The 20,897-nt window shown below is 42.4% G+C and overlaps 1 pseudogene across 1 annotated transcript; it reads right to left on the reverse strand.

The window, feature by feature from the left end:
• Positions 1-1,209: 1,209 nt before the first annotated feature.
• On the reverse strand, positions 1,210-20,520 carry LOC149320382 (uncharacterized; annotated as a pseudogene). Its single transcript, XR_016278593.1, has 6 exons — positions 20,470-20,520; positions 18,971-19,113; positions 9,002-9,126; positions 7,655-7,781; positions 5,403-5,489; positions 1,210-4,678 (listed from the first exon to the last, which is right to left on the reverse strand). The product of XR_016278593.1 is annotated as an uncharacterized LOC149320382 (transcript).
• Between the last annotated feature and the right edge of the window lie 377 nt (positions 20,521-20,897).

Here is a 20,897-nt window from a genome sequence, read left to right on the forward strand (position 1 = left end):
TTTACAGTATTTATTTTGGTTAAGTGTGTTGTTTTTAAAGTGTATTTTTTGCAGTATTTATTTTTATTAAGTGTATTTTTAAAGTGTATTTTGATCATGCCTAAGAAACATGCATTTATATTAACATTTTTAAAAAATCATCAAATTTTTTCGTGTCCTCCATTTTTAGAAAAATGTTGTCCTACATTTGAAAATGTTGTCCTACATTTGTCCCGGTTTGGAGGTCCTGACTTATGGCAACCCTACTCCAGTGCAGTTCTGTGGTCAGTGTTGTCAGGACCATGTGGCACACTGGTCTGAAAATGACATGAATGTGGACACTAGGAGAAACTGAAGCAGAGGTTTCTACAGTTCAAGTGGCAGGTGTGCATGAGTCAGGATTTGATGAGTTGTGCATCATGGGAAGTCTGATGCAACATGCACAGATGGTGAGATCAGCCAGCAGTGCATCATGGACAATGTTATGATGCAACAGGTACTGGATATGAAACCAGCTAGGTTTCATTGGTGGCATGACTGTCACATGACTTCACAGAAGACCACCTATATAAGGGAGAAGGTGGCTATCTCCATTGTTAGGCTGTTATGGTCAGTGGTTGGTGAAGCACTTTGTTAGTCTGTATAGCTGTGAGTATTCAAGACGGCTGTCTGATACTCTGTGCAATTTTTGTAAATAGTTTGCAACAAAGATTTGAAAAGCCCCTGTGTTGAGTGAAGTCTCGCTGTCCGGAGGTTTCTTTCCTCCGGCTGTGGGAGGAAATTTGCTGTGCAGCTGCAAGCCTCGCAGAATCTTTGCACTTCGCAGACCTTCTTCTAGGCGTCCTACCTATGTGCATCTTACTCTGCGTGTGGTCGTAAGGGACACAGCTCGTTTCTCTATGTCCCAACAAGTGTCTGTCGGACGTTGACCACAGAGTTGCCCTGGAGGACCTATAGATTCCTAGAGAGGTGTCCTCTCAGGTAAAAACATGGTGTTTTTGTTATTTGCGGTTTTTCCATATCCATGGGGGTCTTGTGACCCTAACCTTAGCAAATATGGAGGGACAAGTGTAATATGTTCTGTATACAAGTTGAAGAGACAGGGTGAAAGAATGCAACCCTGCCTGACCCCTTTGCCAATTGGGAACCTGTCAGAAACAAGTCTGCAGATTCCCTCCAAAAAACAAAAGACAGAATCCAAGCTCTTTTTTTGGCTTGAATGAACAGCCCTTTATTTGCAGAAAAGAACCTTAACAGAACAGGTGATGACTTTTTTGACACATCTAAAGAAAGGTAGCAAACATAGCATTTTATAGTAAAATATACCAACTCCACCCCACGGGTTATTCTTCAAATATAATTGGCTTATTTTTCCCGCCAGTTTAACTGTGTATGAGGCAATGGCTAAGGTCCCGTGTCTTTAAGAGTGTTCCACAGCCTTTCATGATCTATGCAGTCCAAGGCTTTGCTGTAGTCTAAAGCACATGCTGATTTTCTTTTGGAATTCCATAGTACACTCCATTAGCCATCATATCTTTGCAACGTGGACCCTAGTGCCTCATCCTCTCCTGAACCCCCACTTGGACCTCTGGATTTCTCTCTCCATGTATGGTTGGAGTCTATGTTGCAGAATTGTGAGCATGATTTCACTTGTGTGGGAGATTAACACTATGGTCTATGCAGTCTTTTGTCTCTCCTTTCTTGTGGATATTTTCCAATCTGCTGGCCACCATTTTGTTTTCTGTATCTGTTGACAAATGATGGTTAAGATTGGAGTTGATTCTGTCAGTGTGAATTGTAGGAATCTGATTGGAATGTCATCTGTTCCTGGTGATTTGTTTTTCCCCATTTTTCTTATTGTAGCTTCTACCTGACTTTTTAGAATTTGGGTTCATCTTTATATGGCTCTTTATTCCATTCTTCTTTCATTTTTTCATCTCTTTTGTATAGCTTTTCTGTGTATTGACTCCAATGCCTTTTATTCTTTCCTCGTTTTGGATTATGCTATTTGTATTGTCATAGAGCACCCAGTCCTTGGTTTTAAAGTCCCTTTAATTTTCCGAATCTTGAGGAAAAGATCTCTTGTTCTTCCTTTTTTGTTATCTTCTATTTCCTTGCATTGGTCATTGTAGTAATTGTCTTTATCTTTTTTTACTTGCCTTTGTATTGTTGCATTCATAGTTCTGAATTTGTTCCTGTCTCCCTTTTGCTTTGCTTCTCTTCTTTACTGACTGAAGTGTTTTAACCAGAGGTAGGCAACCCTTTTGAGCCGGGGGCCGGGTTGCTGTCCCTCAGACAACTGGGGGGCCAAAGCCAAAAAATAAATAATTAAATAATTTTTTAAAATAAATAAATAAATAAATAAATAAACCATGACAAATGTAGGACAAAATTTTCAAATGGAGGGCACTTTTAAAATAAAAAATGGAGGACACGTGAAAAAAATTGCTGATTTAAAAAAAATGTTAAGATAAATGCATGTTTCTGAGGCTTCTATAGACAATTGCCCCACCATGCCCTTCGTGCAAGACGCCAAAGGCCTCGGCGGCAATCGGCGGCAGGACTGGGCTGGGGCCAGTCCCAAGGCCTCGCCAGGCTGCATCCGGCCCGCAGGCCGCAGGTTGCCTACCCCTGGTTTTAACTGTCAACCACAGTTTCTTCTCTTTCTTTTTTGACTACTGTTAGTGTCTGTCTGCATTGATCCTTTATTACAGCCCTGGCTTCTACCCATAGTTCTTCTGTGTCTAGATCAAATGAAGTAATAGTACCACTGTATTCTGCTTTGGTCAGGCCTCACCTAGAATCCTATGTCCAGTTCTGGGCACCACAATTCAAAAAGGATGTTAACAAGCTGGAGTGTGTCCAAAGGAGGGCGAATAAATGTTAAAGCGTCTGGAAACTATGCCCTATGAGGAACAACTTAGGGAGTTGGATATGTTTAGCTTGGAGAAAATTAAGAGGTGATATGTTAACCCTGGTTAAATATTTCAAGGGATGTCATATTGAGGATGGAGCAAGCTTGTTTTCTATTGATCAGAACATGGAACAATGGATGCAAATTGCAGGAAAACAGATTCCACCTTAATGTTAGGAGAACCTTCCTGACAGTAAGAGCTGTTCGACAATGGAACACACTGCCTCATTATTTGGAGGTCTTTAAACAGAGGTTGGATGGCCATCTGTCAGGGACGCTTTGACTGAGAGTTTCTGCACAGCCAGGGTTGGACTAGATGGCCCTTGCTGTCTCTGTCAACTCTAGGATTCTATAAGCTTTCGCTGCTCTCCATCTTGATCCACGGAGAGAGGTGGGTACAATGCTAATAATAATGCATTTTGATTTATTTACGTTTTTTAAATCTGCACATAGATTTTAACACTGACTGGAGCTCTTTCCACAGTCCTTGCATTTATATGGTTTCTCCCCCATGTGAACTTTTTCGGTGTGTATATAAAGTGTCACTACGAGAAAAGTTCTTTCCACATTCCATGCATTTATATGGTTTCTCCTTTGTGTGTGTTCTGTGATGTATATGTAGATGTCCACTCCGAACGAAGCTCTTTCCACATTCCATGCATTTATATGGTTTCTCCCCTGTGTGGGTTTTTTCATGCCTACGTAAACTTTGACTATGAGAGAAAGTTTCTCCACATTCTATGCATTTATGTGATTTCTCCCCTGTGTGTGTTCTTTGATGTGAACATACGTGTCCACTATAGCTGAAGTTCTTTCCACATTCCATGCATTCATATGATTCCCCCCCTGTGTGTGTTCTTTGATGTGAACGTAGGTGTCCACTATAGCTGAAGCTCTTTCCACATTCCATGCATTCATATGGTTTTTCCCCTGTGTGAGTTCTTTGATGTGAATATAAACTGTCACTACGAGCGAAGCTCTTTCCACATTCCATGCATTCATATGGTTTCTCCCCTGTGTGAGTTCTTTGATGTGAACGTAGTTTTGCACTTTGACTGAAGCTCTTTCCACATTCTGCACACTGATATAGTTTTTCCCCTGTATGGGTTCTTCGATGGGTACATAAAGTTTTACTATGGGAAAAGGTCTTTTCACAGTCTATGCATTTATATGGTTTCTCCCCTGTGTGAATTTCATGTGAATGTAGAGCTCCACTATCATGGAAGCTCTTTCGATATCCCATGCATTTAAATGGTTTTTCCCCTGTGTGGGTTTTTTGATGGGCACGTAAAGTCTGACTACGAGAAAAGGTCTTTCCACATTCCATGCATTTATATGGTTTCTCCCCTGTGTGAATTCTTTGATGTGAATGTAGTTTTGTACTTTGACTGAAGCTCTTTCCACATTTCATGTACTGATATGGCTTCTCCTCTGTGTGAGTTCTGTTATGTAAAGTAAGCAATCTTCCCACACTGAAGCTCTTTCCACATTCCATACATTTATATGGTTTCTTTCCCATCTGCACTCTGGACTGTGTGCTTAACTGTGATTTACATTTGCATATTTTCCCACAGACAGGACACTTTACTTGATTTGAGTGTGAAGTAAGAAATTTAGAAGCGTCATCCCCCTGAGAGGCCAAGTTCTTGCCATTATTCATTTGGTTTTCTCTTCTTTTTAATCCCTCTTGATTTCCAAACTCCTCTTTTCCCATGAAAGCCTGTGTAATTTGCCATGATGTCACAGGTGGCTCCCCACAGTTGTCATTGTTGAGCTCATTACCTGCTTGAGGAAAAAGAAGATCCCATTAGGAGCAAAGCACAGAAACCATGCAGCCAAGAAGCAATCTCCATTACCTTCTTTATCCTAAAATCTTCAAAATCCTTTTAACATGGTTTACTACCTTCCATTTGTAATAGTTGCTCCCTCAGCCAAGAATATCAATTCCATTCTGGTCAGTTTTGTATGCACAGATGTTTGCCCCTCTTTCCTCTTGTGATACAACAATAGCTTCCACTTTCAATAACTTATGAGAACTGAAGGAAACACACAGGTGTAACAAGGCTGGAGTAAGCAGGGAATACTCGCTAAAATGGGAAAACTAATTTCCTACTACAAATCCTTTCTATATGTCCACAGTCAAAAGGAGTCCCTGGTAAGATACAAACAAGGGGACAGACCAAGACGCTGTCCTGCTCTTCTGGGATCTGAGGGCAAATCTATAAATATGAATAATAATAAAATAAACATTTCAAGAGTCCATATTGGAGACAAACCAAACAAACGAATGTAATGTAGAAAGTGTTTGAGTCAGCATGAAGAACAATGTTTACATCCATGCATTTGTCTTGGGCCAGAGGTCACCAGGTATGGCCAGTCTACCAGAATAATTCACAATTCATTTATGAGTTGGACTGTTCTCAGTAAAATAACAACAAGCTGAAACCAAACATGTTGCTCCCTTAATCTCCAGACAACTTATATCTTGACTACATATCTAATCAGGTACCTGCATGTCTCTCCCTTTCCACAGAGCCCTGGTCAAATGGGTCTTCTCCTTCTTCCAAACAGGAGATGAGATCTGGTTTGGGATATTCTTCCAAAGAGAGAATAGTTAGTACTTGTTAAAAATACTTAGGCATTCCATAGGTGTTCCCTATTGTCTGTTCACTCCCTGATTTCTTGTAAACAAGCTGGTAAAATGTGGGCTAGACAAGGTAACTGTTACATGGATTTGTAATTGGTTGACCGGCTAAACCCAAAGGGTGCTGAACAATGGCTTCTTTTCATCCTAGAGAGATGTGACCAGTGGGTCCCACAGGGCTCTGTCCTGGGCCCAGTGCTATTCAACATCTTTATCAATGACTTGGATGACAGAATTGGGGACATACTTATCCAATTTGTAGATGACAGCAAATTAGGAGGAGTAGCTAATACCCCAGAGAACAGGATCATAATTCAAAATGACAGAAAAGACTAGAAAGGTGGGCCAAAGCTAACAAAATGAAACAACATGGAGAAATGTAAGGTACTGCACTTAGGGTGGAAAAATGAAATGCAGAGTTATAGGATGGGGAATACCTGGCTGAATGATACTACATGTGAAAGGGATCTAGGAGTCCAAGTAGACCTCAAATTGGACATGAGTCAACAGTGTGATGTGGCAGCTAACAAGGCCAATGGGATTTTAGGCTGCATCAACAGAAGTATAGTGTCTAGATCAAGGGAAGTAATAGTGCCACTATATTCTGCTCTGGTCAGGCCCCGCCTGGAATATTGTATTCAGTTCTGGGCGCCACAATTCAAAAAGGAGTTTGAGAAACTGGAGCGTGTCCAAAGGAGGGTGACTAAAATGGTGAAGGGTCTGGAAATCATGTCCTATGAGGAACGATTTAGGGAGCTGGGGATGTTTAGTCTGTAGAAAAGAAAGTTAAGAGGTGATATGACAGCCCTGTTAATTTGAAGGAACGTCATATTGAAGAGGGAGCAAGCTTGTTTTCTGCTGCTCCAGAGAACAGGACCAGGAACAATGGATCCAAGCTACAGGAAAGAAGATTCACCTCAACATCAGGAGGAACTTCCCGACAGTAAGAGCTGTTCGACAGTGGAACACACTGCCTCGGAGAGTGGTGGAGTCTCCCTTCTTGGAGGTCTTTAAAGAGAGGCTGGATGGCCATCTATTAAGTATGTTTTGATTGTGATTTCCTGCATGGCAGGGGTTGGACTGGATGGCCCTTGTGGTTTCTTCAAACTCTATGATTCTATGATTCTAAGCCAGCCTGAATGCTAAGATCAGCAGGAAAGGGCTTTCTCTCAGTCCCACCACCTTCGCAAGTGCAGCTGGTGAGGACTTGGCAGAAAGCCTTCCCTGTGGCTGCTCCCAGACTGTGGAATTCCCTGCCATGGTTGGCCCCCTCCCTACTCTCTTTCCACTCCAGCTGACGACATCTTTATTTAGGCAGGTATTTGGTGGGTTAATATTCTTTGAACAATATGCTGTACTGGTTTACTATTTTAATGGTTTTTACTGTTTTAACTATGTTGTTTTTAACCTATGTTTTCATATTAGTATTATTTAATTATTCTTTAACTTTGAAATCAATGGAGCTTTATAGACCGCCCTAAAGGGCGGTCTGCCAGCACCTGTGTTTACTGCGTGAGGGAACCGCAGCGGACAAACTGTGCAGTTCCCCGGCGCAGCAAGAAGAACCTGCAAAAAGCAGGTTCTTCTTGCGGTGCCGTTGTGACTCCACAAGGTGCCAATGGCGCCCTTGTGGCATCACAAAGGCGCTGAGACGTACGGATGCTAGGCGTCTGTCACGACAAAATGGCGGCGCCCATCTGTATAGGGCACCGCCATTTTGACACCCTCGTTATGTGCGAGGGACAAGGTGCGTCAGGAAGCGCCGCCCCTTGCATGTAACGACGGCACCCAATAGGGCCCATCTGGAATGCATCAATGTCTTAGCTTTGTCTTTTTATAATATTGTAACCCGCTTTGAATCCCATTGTGAAGAAAAGAGGGATATAAATCCTAGAAATAATAATAAACAAATCCTGCAGGAGTCACATTCCATCTACACTCGGAATGGAATTTTGTATTTTGAGATTTGCATCAGAAAAATTCAGGTTTGCCACACAGCCAGGGGACACGGGCCTGGATGTTTCTTCATTGACACCTCAACAATGCAGTGAAAATGGCCCCAAACAAGGATTCATCCCCTTAAGGATCAATCCCACAAAGGCAAAAAGCATCCTTACCCAGAGATGTAACGTTCCGGTAATTCTCCAGCATGACCTCCTTGTAGAGAGCCCTCTGGTCTGGATGCAGGAGATCCCACTCCCCCTTGGTGAAATACACAGCCACTTCCTCAAAGGAAACCAGGCACTGAATGGAAGAAAACCTTTCTAATCAGACATATTCCAAACAGAAACAAGTGACAGTTAACAAACCCTCCAGGCGGGATCATGCCTAGGGGTTGTATATGTAAATCTGCACATGGGAAATTACAAAGTTACTTCTTGCAATGCCAATACTGTTGTATTGAATGCTAATATTGTGTACCTGAACCAAGGCATGAAGGGGGTAACCAAATGCATGATACATTGACCGTGTCCATCATCCAGTTGGCTGATACACCAACTGAGTCCCTACCTGGCTCAGGGGGATCTTCAAACAGTAGTACATGCGCTGGTAACCTCTCGTTTAGATTTCTGTAATGCGCGCTACATGGGGCTACCTTTGTACAAAGTTCAGAAGCTCCAACTGATTCAGAATGCTGCAGCCAGACTGATCACCAGGACACCGAGATCAGAACACATTACACCGGTGTTGAAATCTCTACATTGGCTGCCGATTAGCTTCTGGGCGCAATACAAAGTGTCGGTTATTACCTATAAAGCCCTACATGACCTGGGCCCGAATTACTTAAGGGAATGCCTTTCCATACATAATCCACCCCGCACTCTCAGAACATCTGGCACAAAAATATTAGAACACCCCAAAACCAGGTTGAAAACTACCTCTTGTAAAACGTTTTCTGCGATGGCCCCTAAACTTTGGAACAACTTACCGGAAGAGATCCGTCTTATACCTTCTTTGGAAGTCTTCAAGAGGGCATTGAAGACAGATCTCTTCTGTTGGGCCTATCCAACGGATCTCCTCTAATCTGATTTTGAATACTCGATTCTTACGACTGTGAGCAACACTGTAACAACTCTTCCCTTTTTATTTCTGATTGAAGTATTTTGTATTGTCTATGTATTTTATGATGTTTTTATTGCTGTAATCCCGCTTTGATCCGAAGGGAGAAGCGGGAGATATAAATAAAATATTATTATTATTATTATTATTATTATTATTCCTAATATGCCCCAGAATTTGCAAGCACACCACATGCACAACTCTACTTTTCAATCTTAGACTGAATGTGGATGTTCCACACCGGACCAAACTGTCCCACAGTTTCCATAGAGGAATTTATGCAAGCCAAAGGCACTAGGAGGGATCTAGTCTCTATTTGTATTTCATTTCCCTAACTCCAAACTATTTTTGTTGAATTGATGATACTACTCTGAAAAAAAGAGGAGAGCTCTCAGCTTACTTACTTGGTTCTCTTGAGATCTTCTTGCAATGCCCAAATTAAGGGCAACAGGGGTCTCCATGGCAGCTCCTTGCCCTCCATCCTGAAGAAGAGAGGATCCAGGTGGGGCCTCTGATGCCATTGTGTTGCCTACAGGGGAGATAGAAAGACGGGGCAAAGAAGGCCATTTCTGACTGGACAGTAGAGGAAGGAGAATCAAAGTTTGGGTGAGGCTGAGAGATATTTTCATTTTTTAGCCTTCAGAGGATGAGGGGAAATGACTGTTGCTCTTTCTACATGTTTGGATTTCTGGGCTTCCACCACTTTCAAAGTCTCCTTTATTTTCAGGGTATCTGAGTTTTGTCTCTTTCACTGAAAAGTGTGAGGAATCCTATGGTTTCTTGAAGACTAACATCATTCTCAGGAGTTTACATCTGATAAATTAGCTTACTTGCTAATTAGCTTACTTGCTGTTCACCGCTATGATCTTTGGAATAGCGGTATATAAATAAAACAAATTATTAATTAATTATTATAAAGAGGATATACAAGACTGTAGCTTAAGGGCTGGGTCTGAGCTTAGTCAATACCTATTAATTTTTTAATAGTTTATAATTTGGCACCCTGTGTTATAGGATCTCGCAGCTATATTTGATACAATCAGGCAACCCATTTATTTATTTTTTAATTTTATTTTCTTTATTACAAACATGTAAACACTTACATATAACATATCTTAAAATAAAATACACATCCCTTATCCCTCCTTCCCACCCAGACCCGACACAAATACATTGACAAACATAAACATGAAGGCATTTCTCTCTCTCCACTTCCTTCTTCCTAATACATTGACGAACATAAACATGACTTCGTTGGTCTAAACCCTTACCGTTTCATTCTTGTTTTCTATCTGCTTATCTGTATAATGATATTTTTCTAATTTTCTCTTAACTTCACTAGTCTCACTTCTTTGCTTTCTTAATATTATTTTCAAATATGAGAATTTCTATTGCTAGTCAATTCCTGTCTATTCTGAACTTACTTACTTCCGTAAGTACCTTTTTAAATTTTATCTTGTATGTTTGGCCATTTACCCCTTATATAATTGTACATTTTTTCCCAGTTCTTCTTATCCTGCTTCTCTTTCCTTCTGTTTCTGGAATCATTTTTGTATTTTCTCATAGTCTCTCTGAAATTATATCTGTTTCCATCAGTTCTAGCATTTTGATAATCCATTCCTCCATTTTAATATCTTTCTTTATTTTCCAATATCTCGCATAAATTAGTCTAGCGGCTGTCAACATATAAAAAATCATTTCCCCATAACTTTTTTCTGTCTTGTCTTCAATCATATTTAATAACAAGATTTCCGGTTTGAATTTCAATTCCACATCTAAGATTTCTTTAATTCCTTTGACTATCATTTTCCAAAAATGTTCTGCTTCAACACATTCCCACCAAAGATGAAAAAAGGTACCCCTTTCCCTTTCACACTTCCAGCATCTATTTTGACCTCTACCATATATTCTACATAATTTGTCAGGAGAAAGATGCCACCTGTACACGATTTTAACAAAATTTTCTTTTATGTCCTGACTGACCGTGTATTTCATTCTTTTCCCCCATGATATTTCCCACTGTCTTAATTCTAATGGTCTTTTGCAACCCTTTGCCCATTTTATCATGTTTTCTTTTATTAATTCTCCTTCCATTTGGAATTCCAGCAATGCCTTATATAATCTTGGTAATATAGCAGGTTTCTCTTGTAACATGATTTCCTCCAGCTTTGTTGATTTATCCGCTATTTTCATTGTTTTTTTATCCATTCTAAATCTGGCTTTCATCTGGTAATGTAAGAACCATTCACACTTATATCCTTCCTTTTTGATTTGTTCTAAAGACTTCATTTCAAATTCTTTCCCCTTCTTTTTTAATACATCTTTATATGTCAACCAGTTTTCCCTCTTTTGTATTTCAGTGTTAAACAATGCCTCGTGAGGGGATAACCACAGAGGAATGTATGGGCTAATCCATCTTTTGTATTTTTCCCAGGTTTTATAAAGGGAGGCTCTGATAAAGTGATTTTGAAATGCAACGTTAGCTTTAACTTTTTCATAAAACATAAAGGCATGATAGCCAAACTTCAGATCATGTCCCTCCAATTTCAATAGTTTCTTATCTCTCAATTTGATCCAGACACATAGCCATTCCAAAGTAGATGCTTCATAATATGTTCTTATCTTGGGAACTGCCAGCCCTCCTCTATTCATTGTATCTTGCATATAATTTTGTTTTATTCTTGGGTTTTTCCATCCCGTATGTACTCTGAAATCTGTTTTTGCCATTCTGCAAAAAATTTATAATTTTTAACTACAGGTATAGTGCAAAATAAAAATAATAATTTTGGAATTAGATTCATCTTTACCGCCGAGATTCTCCCCATTAATGATAATTTTAAATTTTTCCATTCTTTCATCTCTTTCTTTATCTCGTCCCATTTTTTTACATAGTTGATTCAAATTAGGTCTGCATTTTTGTTTGTTATTATTATACCTAAGTATCTTGCTTTTTTCGTTACATTAAATCCTGTCATGTCTTTTATTTGTATTTCCCCTTCTCTTCTCATATTCTTTGTGATTACATTTGTTTTATCTAAGTTTATTTTTAGACCCGATATTCTTTCAAATTCTTTAATATGTTCTAACAATGTTGGAATACAAGGGATAGGATCTTCTAATGTTATTGCGATATTGTCCGCAAAGGCTCGTATTTTATATTGATCACCTTTAATTTGGACTCCCTTAATCTCCGTTGCATCATTTATTTTCCTTATGAAAATATCTAGAGTAATTACAAACAATATTGGGGAGAGGGGACATCCTTGTCTTGTCCCCTTTTTTATTTCTATTGATTTGGTTCTACTTCCGTTAATTATTATTTTAGCTGTCTGTTTTCTGTATATTGTGTTTATCCATTTTTGAAATTCCATCCCAGTCCCTATTTGTTTTAATATCATTTTCATTAAGGTCCAATCAAGATTACCAAAAGCCTTTTCGAGATCTAATAGTACCAAGGCCAGTTTTTTTCATTATGCACTTCATAATATTCGATTGTATCTATTATTTGTCTTATGTTTTCCTGTAATTGTCTGTTGGGGATGAAACCACATTTTTCTTTAGAGATTATATTTTTTAAATATTATTTTAAGTCTATTTGAGAGAATGCTTGCAAATAGTTTATAATCTTCATTTAGGAGCGAGATAGGTCTATAACTGTTCATGTCTTCCTTGTTCTTCCCCTCTTTTAATATTAGACAGACATTTGCTTCTTCCCACGTCTGGGGCATTTTTTTCTCTTTAGTATTATTCATTGTTTGGATTAAAGGCTCACATAATTCTTCTTTGAATATTTTATAAAATTTGGTTATAAAGCCATCTGGGCCTGGACTCTTATTATTTTTTAAATTCTTTATTGCCTTCTCCAATTCTTCTTTTGTAATGGGTTTGTCTAGTTGTTGTCTTATTTCTTCTTCTATTTTGGGAAATTTACAATTTATTAGATATTTTTCCAAACCTTTAGCCTTATATAGTTTGTTAAAATGTTGAACAAAGATTTCTTTTAATTTTTTTCTGTTCAGTAAAAATTTTCTCCTCTTTCTTTATTTTTATAATCATATTTTTATCTCTTTCCTTTCTTAGTCTCCATGCTAGCCATTTCCCTATTTTATTTGCTCCTTGGAATTGTTTAGCTTTAACTCTTTTCATATTTTTTATTATTTCTTCTGTATTTTCTATGGAGTATTGTCTTTGTAATATATTGATCTCATGTATTATTTTCTCTTTATCTTGGTTTGAACAATTTGTCAATTCTATTTCTTTTTGTTTAATTTCATTTGTTATTTGATTAATTTTTTCCCTTCTTTTCTTCTGAATTTGCTTGTGTTTTTGTATAAACCCCCCCTCTAATAACTGCTTTTGCAGCATCCCACACCACCTCTATTCCCACCTCTGTATTCATATTCTCTAGAAAATATTGTTTGAGTACTTTCTTAGCTTCTTTTATGATTTTCTCATTTTCTAATAAGTACTCTTGTAATTTCCAATTACCGTATATATTTGTGTATAAGTCGACCTCTAGGGCAGTTTTTGAGGCCAAAATCATGGATTTTGATATGACACATGGATAAGTCGAGGGCATGTTACAAAAGATCTAAACGGGGAAACAAAGCACCACTTACCGCTCTACATCTCTCTCTCTCTGAACCTCTCTCAAGGCTCACAGTATCAGCATGGGGAAACATGTCTGGGTGCATACACACACCTCTTTGCATCAGCATTTCCAGACTCAAGGCTTGCAGGGAAAAAAAGAAGGCACCAGCCTTGCCTTTAACCCCATCATTTCCAGACCCATGGCTTCCATGGAAAAAAAAGGAGGACCCCAGCTTTGCCTTTAACCCCAGTATTTCCAGACCCATGGCTTGGAGGGAAAAAGGAGGACCCCAGGCTTGCCTTTAACCCCATCATTTCCAGACCCATGGTTTGCAAAACGGGGTCCAAGCCTGGGCATGCTCCCTCTCTCTGCATCCTTCTCCCTTCCCTCAGTAGCTGCTTGTTAGCTCCAGCTGTGAGGGAGGGCTGAAGGATCTCTCTCTCTCTCTCACACACACACACACACACTTGTGGAGAGAGGAGAGGCTGCCAACACCAGGACTCAAATGGGGACTGTTTACTTGGCTACAGAGGAAGGTGGGCACTTTTTTTTAATGAACTTTATCAGCTGTAGTAACCTATTGACCCTTCCATAAGTCGATCCTTGATTTTGGAGTCCATTTTGGGGCATAAATTTCTCGACTTATACAGTGGATCCTTGTTATATGCTGGGGTTTGGTTCCAAGATCCCCCGTGTATAACAAAATCCGTGTATGCTCAAGTCCCATTAAATATAATGACATAGCAAAATGGTGTCCCTTATAAAAAATGGAAAACCAAGGTAAATTTATACTTTTTTGGAACATTTTCAAACTGTGTATGCTTGAATTCGTGTATAAAAAATCAGTGTATAAGAAGGGCTGACTGTAGTTGAGTATATACGGTATATTCACATTCTATAATTTTTAAGTGTAAACTTATGGGATTGTGATCTGAGTGTGTTCTCACAAGGATATCAACCTTTTAAATCTTTGAACAGAGTGTTTTTGAAAGTAAAAATAAGTCTATCCTTGAGAAAGATTTATGTCTCTCAGAAAAAAAGGAGAATTCTCTTACATTTTCCTTTTTATGCCTCCAAATGTCAATCAGATTCATTGAGTTCAGAAACTTAAAAAAGAGGTAATTTGCCTTGTCTTACCTTAATTCTTTTGCTTGCCAATCTATCCATCTGTGGGTCTAAAACCCCATTAAAGTCTCCACATAACACAATATCTTTACCATTACAGTTCTGCAGTATTTCCTCCAATTTTTTGTAAAATTTTGCTTTCTTCTCTTGAGGGGCATATTCTGCTACCAAAATTATCTCTCTCCCTTGTATGTTCAGCTCTATACCTATATAATAACGATTAGTATCATTAAACAACTCTCTTGCTTCGAGCTTTTTTGAGACATATACCACAATTCCTCTCTTTTTTTCCTTATATGCTGACATAAATTCCTTTCCCAGTTTGAAATTTCTTAGTAGCCTTTTATCTTTAAACCTTTTGTGTGTTTCCTGCAAAGTAACAATATCATATTACAATTGGTTTATCTTATGAAAAATTTCCTTCCTTTTCTTTTTCTCATTTAAACCCTTTACAATCAGGAAACTCATTTAAAGAATATAAAACAATGGAAAAGAAAAAGACTAAAAGCATCTGGAACCCTTTAATAATTAAAACAAGGCAATCCAAACCAGCGAGGAATTGAAAAGAATGTAATACCACTGTCTTAGTAGACCACAAGTTGAACAAGAGTCAATGGTGGGATGCGGCAGCTGAAAAAGCTAATGTAATTCTAGGCTGCATTAATAGAAGTATAGTGTCTAAGAGATCGAGGAAAGTAATAGTGTCACTCTATTCTGCTTTGGCCAGGCCTCACCTGGAATACTGTGTCCAGCTTTGGGCATCATAGTTCAAAATGGATGTTGACAAGCTGGAGTGTGTCCAGAGGTGGATGACCAAAATGGTGAAAGGTCTGGAAACCATGCCCTATGAGGAGTAACTAAGGGAGCTGGGTATGTTTAGTCTAGAGAAGAGGTTATGAGTGATATGATTTGAAGGGATGCTTCACTGAGGGTGTAGCAAGCCTGTTTTCTGCTGCTTCAGAGACCAGGACCTGGAACAATGGATGCAAGCTCCAGGAAAAGAGATTTCACCTCAACATAAGGAAGAACTTCCGGACAGTAAGAGCTGTTCAACCGTGGAACACGCTCCCTTGGAATGTGGTAGAGCCTCTTTCTTTGGAGGTTTTTAAACAGAGGCTGGATGGCCATCTGTAGGGGGGGCTTTGATTGCAGGGAGTTAGGCTGGATGGACCTTGAGGTTTCTTACAGCTCTATGTAATATGATCTCACCCATTCAATTTTACTGTCTAAGTGTACTACCTTACATTTCTCCTTGTGAGAATTCAATTTGCTAGTTTTGGCCTAGCTCTCTAGTCTGTTAAGATCATTTTGAATTGTGACCTTGCCCTCTGAGGTATTTGGTGTCATCTACAAATTGTATAAGCATGCTCTCTTTTCTATCATCCAAATCAATTGATAAAGATGTTGAACAGCACTGGGCTCAAGACAGAACCCTGTGGAACCCCACTGGTTCCTTCTCTCCAGGATGAAGAGGAGCCATTGTTGAGCACCCTTTGGGTCAACCAATTACTAATCTTTTCAGTTCTAGTTCCAGTAGCCTTTGGACACATCAGACTCTTTCGCACTCTGTTTGTCCATCTCCTGTCAATCAATAAGAGAGGGGCATTGTATGCAACCTGTCAGTGAAGTTACCGCTTTTGGTGGCCTAGAGCTCTTTCATGGGGACTAAACTCATTCTTTGCACTCCTAAAACTCCCATTTACCTAATTTATTATTATTATTATTATTATTATTATTAATTTTATTTTTATCTCGTTTTTCTACCAAAGTGGGACCCAAGGCAGCTATCGTACAAAAAATACAACAGTTAAAATTATACAATTAAAATCGTAAAAATATAAAAATTACAAAGATAAAATTTAAAACATACAAAGTTAAAATTAACAATCCAAAACCATCCCTCTTATCCCCCAATAAAACCAAACCTGAGACGAGGAAGACAGTGCAGGCCCACTTTCAGTTAATGAGAGGAAGGCAGGATTGCCAATTTCTGTTCTTGGAATGGATAGAGAGGCCATCTTGCCTTGGGCCCAATCTGTCAGACATTTGGACATGTTCCTCTGAGTTTTGTAAATCCCTATGTGTTGGAGCTTAGGAGGCAACTATCATCAGACTTGAGAAACAGATATCTAGACCGTTTCTTGAGAATCTTGGCCATTTGGTTAAGAACCAGATGGGAAGAACAGGGATCCTCTGGACCAGGGGTAGGCAACCGTTTTGAGCCAGGGGCCGGGTTGCTGTCCCTCAGACAACTGGGGGGGCCGAAGCTGGGGAGGGGAGCTTCCACCCTCCGGGGTCAGGGCTTTCTCTGCTCCCTTTCCCGACCTCCAGTTGTCTGAGAGACAGCTAGAAGTTGGGGGGGGGGATTGGGAGAGGGAGTGACAGGCACGCTTCTGTTCCTCCTGCCCTTCCTTGGCCCCCAGCTGCCTCTCAGAGACAGCTGGGGACCAGTAAGGGCCCGTGAGGGGCAGGAGCAACAGGCGCGCAGCCCTTGCTCCTTTCCTCGGGGCTTTGCCAGGCCTGAGGTATCCTCCGAAGGACACCTCAGGTCTGCCAAAGCACTGCGGGGAGGAGGAGGCGTGTGCCCGCCCTCTCCTCCTCGGCCCCTTCCTTCGGCCGAACGGGCTCCAAGGGGCCCGTTCAGCCAAAGGGGAGGGAGGCCGAAGGGAAGGGCTTGGGCACCCGTCCCAGGCCATTCCCTTCGGCTCTTCCCTTCGGCCAAAACCACTATCATTGTTAAAGCAGACCTTTTAGCATTAAAAGCACCGAAAATACACAGAAATGCACTTTGGAAAGTCACACTGTCTCACCTTCATAAAGAGTGAGTGCATGTCTCAGAAACTGACAGATATCATCATCAACAACAGGCCTCTGCCTGCGAAGAAGACGAGCCCTCCTCCCGACCGCCATCTTGAGGGGGAGAGAAGCAGGCCAGCAACAACAGGCCTCTGCCTGCAAAGAAGACGAGCCCTCCTCCTGACCACCATCTTGCTTGTCTTTATTACATGTCGTTCAATGTTTATTGTTTTTTGTAAGGTTGTTTTTATGATGTGTAAGTTTTAAACGGTTTTGTGAACCGCTTTGATCACCTCGGAAAAGCGGTATAAAAATAAAGCATATTATTATTATTATTATCATCATCATCATCATCATCATCATCATCATCATCATCATCACCACCACCACTATCATTGTTAAAGCAGACCTTTGAGCATTCAAAGCACCGAAAATACACAGAAATGCACTTTGGAAAGTCACACTGTCTCACCTTCAGAAAGAGTCTTCTTCTTCTTCCTCCTCCTCCTTCTTCCTCCTCCTCTTCCTCCTCCTGCTCCTTCCTCCTCCTTCCTTCCTTCCTTCCTTCCTCCCTCCTCCTCTTCCTCCCTCCTCCCTCCTCCTCTTCCTCCTCCTCTTCCCCTGCGGGAAGGGCAGCCGTGGGAAGGGAGGGAAAGGGCAGGGGGACCCCCTGCCCCTTCCTTCTCTCCCCGCGGCTGCCTGGAGCCATGGGAAGGGAGGGAAAGGGCAGGGAGATCCCCCACCCCTTCCTTCTCTCCCCGCGGCTGCCTGGAGCCATGGGAAGGGAGGGAAAGGGCAGGGAGATCCCCCACCCCTTCCTTCTCTCCCCGCGGCAGCCTGGAGCCGTGGGAAGAGAGGGAAAGGGCGGGGGGAGCCCCGCCCCTTCCTTCTCTCCCCGCGGCTGTTGTGCAGCCGTGGGAAGGGAGGGAAAAGGCAGGGGGACCCCCCGCCCCTTCCTTCTCTCCCCGCAGCTGCCTGGAGCCGTGGGAAGGGAGGGAAAGGGCAGGGGGACCCCCGCCCCTTCCTGCCCTGCCTGAGGAGGAGCTCCTCCTCTTGAGGCTGGCTGGCCAATGGGGGCAGGCTGGAGCTCCAACAGCCCGCCCCCTGGCAGCAGCCATTGGCCAGCCAGCCCCAGGAGGAGAAACTCCTCCTATTTAGCCCTGCGCACAGCCCTGCATGCGCGCGCAGGTCTACAGGAAGCTGCGGGCGGGCGGTGGCGGCGCACTGTCTGTGGCCCGCCCTCCTCAGTGCGGCGGCACCACCGCCACCACGGTAACGCCTGCGGCAATCGGCAGCAGGACTGGGCTGGGGCTGGTCCTGTCGCCTCGGCAGGCCGGATGTGGCCCGCGGGCTGGGGGTTACCGACCCCTGCTCTGGACATATAAAATCACTCAGTAGAAAATGGAATAGGCCTGAGGCAGCCCAGTGGCTAAGGAAACAGGTAAACCCCTTCTGATTTTTACAGACAGGAAGGAAAATGACACACCTCTGTCACACACCTGTAGGTTGCAAGCTAGGTGTGAATGTTATGTATTGTTCTGCCACAAAAATAAAAATATAATATAGTTATGCTTTGAAGCCTAGAACATCAGGGAGTTAAACTTTCAGAGCTTTTCTCCCTAACAACTTTTTATTTATCTCCATGACCAAAGAAGGGATGCTATAAGGAAGAGTATTAAATCCCAAGTTGCCCAGCCAACTCTCTTTGCTCTTTGAGACAACTATCCTTAGAAGGAAAAGAGCAACAAAGCACAGCAGTTGTCAGCTGAAACTCTGGAAGCTTTAAAACAAAACAGTGTCACCAGTGGAGGGAGAAATGCCAAGAACATGAATTCATTCCCTTCCCAAAAGGGATCCTTACCTAGAGAGGCCTCCTTCACATCATCCTTCCACCTTCCATCCTTCCATCCTTCCACCTTCCTTGTAGATGGTGCTCTGGCCTGGATCCAAGAGATCCCACTCCTTTCTAGGAAAATTACTGGCCACCTCAAAATAGACCAGGAACTGAATAGGGAAAGAAACAACATCTCTGTAATTAGAAATAATCCCACTTCCCTATGTTCCTGTACATAGGGAGAAAACCACCTACACCCACCACAGCTCCAAGTTTAAAAAGGAAAGCACCAACTGGGCAGTTGCAAGTGAGCTCCCTCTGAGTCCTGGTGCAATCTCTTGGGGAGAGACAGCTGGTGAGAAGCCCTTCAGCCATCCCACTCCTTCCTCCCATTCCTTTTTCCACCACAAAACTCATCTTCACAAACCCAGCTTGAGATTCAGAATTATCAATGGCTGTGGCTGCAGAGAGATGGTTTCAACGCAGATTTATTCCTCTCTTCTCAGTCTCCCACCCTCACAGGATAAATCCTGTATTTCTCCTAAACACCTGCTGAAACCTACAGATACTGGGAAGGGCCTCAGAGACTAAGGGCCCAAACAGACAGGCCAAAATAAATCTGCTTTGGGTCACTTTGGAGGTATACTGCTTAAATGACACACGCATCTTAAGAGGCCAGAAGCTGTGCCAAAGCTGTGCTCCAGTCCTTAGGCCTGGAGCATGGCTTTGGCACGGCTTCCGGCCTCTTAAGATGCGTGTGTCATTTAAGCAGTATACCTCCAAAGTGACCCGAAGCAGATTTATTTTGGCCTGTCTGTTTGGGACCAAGGTGACCGGGGGGGGGGGGCTACTTGTCCCTGTGGTTCTCTGGGGCCTCCTAGCCAGGGCCAGAGACAGGGAGGTCCCTCTCCATCCATCCACCCCAGTGGCAGCAGAGGAAGAGCAGCTGGGGTATGTGTGCGAGGACTGCCACTCATCCAATCTCCAAGTGCAAGGAAGGTGTGCCAAGCAAGGGGTGAAGATAAGAAGCATCCCTCCCTCCCTCCCTCCGTGTGTTTGTTTTTTTCTTGCTTGGAGCTCCTAAGGGCCAAGAAGAGCCTGGGCAGTTTTTGTCATATTGGGGAGGAGAGCAAGCTTGTTTTCTGCTGCTCCAGAGAACAGGACCTGGAACAATGGATGCAAGCTCCAGGAAAAGAGATTCCAGCTCAACATTAGAAAGAACTTCCTGAGAGTAAGGGCTGTTCGACAGTGGAACAAACTCCCCCGGAGTGTGGTGGAGTCTCCTTCCTTGGAGATCTTTAAGCAGAGGCTGGATGGCCATCTGTCACTGGGGATGCTTTGATGGAGAGTTCCTGCATGGCAGAAGGAGGTTGGACTGGATGGTCTGGAGAGGGAAGGGCAGCCTCCCTTCATCCCAAGGGGGGGGGCGGCTGGAACTGGGACCCCCTCCCCAGCTGGGCTTCCTCCACCTTCCACCCCCTCAGAGCATGAAGGTCCCTCCCCCATTTGTCCCCCTCCCCTCTTGCCTGGGCTTCTCTTCTGTTTCCTTTCCTCCTTCTCCTCCTCCCCAGGAAGCCAAAGAGGAGGGTCACCTGACACTCCCACGTGATTCCCTCCTCTAAGGTCCTGCCCCTTTAGGAAGCTCAGCCTTCTGCTCTACTGCCCCTTGGCCCCTCCCCTCCCTTTCAAAGGCAAAGGGGGAGGGTTGGGGGGGAGAGAAGGGGCACCTACTTATTTACTGGCACTTGCGCTTTTACATGCTTTGGAACTACAGTATTAGGTTGGCAGAAGCGGGGACTAGTGGCAGCAGCTCACTCACTCCACCTGGGCCTTAGAAGCATAGAGTTGGAAGAGACCCCCAAAGGGCCACCCAGTCCAACCCCTTTATTCTGCCATGCAGGGACTCTCAATCAAAGCATCCCCATTGATAGATGGCCATCCAGCCTCTGCTTTA

Source organism: Sceloporus occidentalis, unplaced genomic scaffold (genome assembly GCF_023333645.1).
Source record: "Sceloporus occidentalis isolate IW3139 unplaced genomic scaffold, rSceOcc1.0.p SCAF_1, whole genome shotgun sequence".
Taxonomy (NCBI): Eukaryota; Metazoa; Chordata; class Lepidosauria; order Squamata; family Phrynosomatidae; genus Sceloporus; species Sceloporus occidentalis.